Below are 1,832 nucleotides of genomic sequence, written 5' to 3' on the forward strand. Positions count from 1 at the left end.
CAGAACCAGCAAAGAGAGAATTCTATAGATAAGGACCCAACCCTTTCAAGCTAAAGGATTATATGGCAAAACCTAAAAAGTAACAATTTTGGGCAGCCAAAGCAAGTCATATCTTCTCCCAGAGCAGACAAGGCTTGATTTAGTGACACGTCCAGCAGATGCCTCAGTCATGCAGGCAAGCAGGCAGTTTGTAGAAAGCAGAACGTAACCATTGGCCTGTGTCATCTTGTGACCCATCATCAGTTCTCAGGAATAGCTGAGGCACTGAAATATTTTGCAACTTTCAGCAATTATTTAAGAGAAGCTCAACTGGTACCAGGAGGTGGTCTATCTCAGGCTACCTGACAGGGTACATTCAAGATAGAGTAATTACTTCAGGGCTTATGCAACCTAAAAACAATTTTGTTTTTACAAGCCTAGCACAATAAATGTATCCTCTAAACACAATGTTCACCATCACAAAGGCAGTCCTGCTAGCTTAGTCAGAGGTGTAAGACTAATGTGGTAGTTTCAAGGTTTTTTTCTTGATATGGGAACAAATCCCTCCATGGTGTAATTAGAAAGAAGAGAAAGAGGCCTGGTACAAAGAAAATGATATCTGGGAAACTAGCAATCACAAGAAATTCAAACCTTTTACAGAAAAAAAGTACATTTTTTTCCTTACAGTAAAACATTGGTATAGATTAAATGTGCACATTTTGTTAATATTTTCAGTGCAAAAAAGGAAAGGATTTGTGTCTCAACTCTTTTCTCACATTTTTATAAAAATATCTCCATAACTTTGAGAGTAGATCAAAGAGATGCTCATTGTGTGTGGTGGTGGTGGTGGTGGTGGTGGTGTGAGTGGGTGTGAAATGGACCAGAGCGTACAGTGCTTGCTATTTAATCATGGTGGCTGGAGTTCAGATTCCAGGATCCACAGAAAATACCCACCTCTGTAACTACAGCTACAATTGAATTCTGCCTACTGTTTTCTAGGGAGGAGTTTAGGGTTTGTGTTATTGCTAGGATTGTAACCAAAGCAGTGGTGTATCTTTCTCAATGGATCCTATTGACAATGGTCATATTTTATTTATTCTCTTTGGGATTGATCCTTTGTGACATGGTTCCAGTTTCACAAGTTTCCTCCAATATTGAAACACTGAACCATTCCACCCTTCATTCGCTATGAAAAGAAGTTCATGAGGCAGGACAGCAACTCAAAAAACCTCAAAATGGTCCCTGAAACTGATCAAATTCAGTAGGTTCCTTCCCTGCCAGAGAGCAATAAAAGCTGAGAGTCCCTCTCATAAGAAAGGAAGTTGAGCTGCAAAGAAGACTCTCAAAAGAGCCACCCTCATACCAGCTGTCTGGCAGAAGTTTAGACCAACTGAGGTACCTGGAAAAGACATTCTCCAACCCTTTGTGCCATCCACAGCTGTGCAGTTTCTCCAAGTTCCAGGTTTTGTGAGCTGTCACCCATGCTGGGTAGGCTTTGATGATGCAGCTGTTTTTGGGTCATTCCTGCCCCTGTAAGGAATCCCTCACCTATATTCCTATATGTAACCCCAATAAAACTTATCAGTTCACCAAGAAGGACTTTGGTTGTATGGACACTTTGGTCTGTCCTGGGTTCCTTATGCAGAGGAGAAACTAGTTTTGTCATACAATACTACATACTAGGTTTTATGACTGTAAAATTCTATTTATTCTTTGTAATTAGCAAGCATATTGTGTGTGAGAAGATATTTAGAAGGGCTCGGGAGGCAGAGGCAGGCGGATTTCTGAGTTCGAGGCCAGCCTGGTCTACAAAGTGAGTTCCAGGACAGCCAGGGCTACACAGAGAAACCCTG

The 1,832-nt window shown here is 41.3% G+C and overlaps 1 pseudogene; it reads left to right on the forward strand.

Moving 5' to 3' along the window:
* The first annotated feature begins 1,480 nt into the window (after window positions 1–1,480).
* Window positions 1,481–1,832, forward strand: part of LOC110312230 — a 65,646-nt pseudogene continuing 65,294 nt past the window's right edge.

This window comes from Mus caroli, chromosome 17 (genome assembly GCF_900094665.2).
Source record: "Mus caroli chromosome 17, CAROLI_EIJ_v1.1, whole genome shotgun sequence".
NCBI classification, from domain to species: domain Eukaryota; kingdom Metazoa; phylum Chordata; class Mammalia; order Rodentia; family Muridae; genus Mus; species Mus caroli.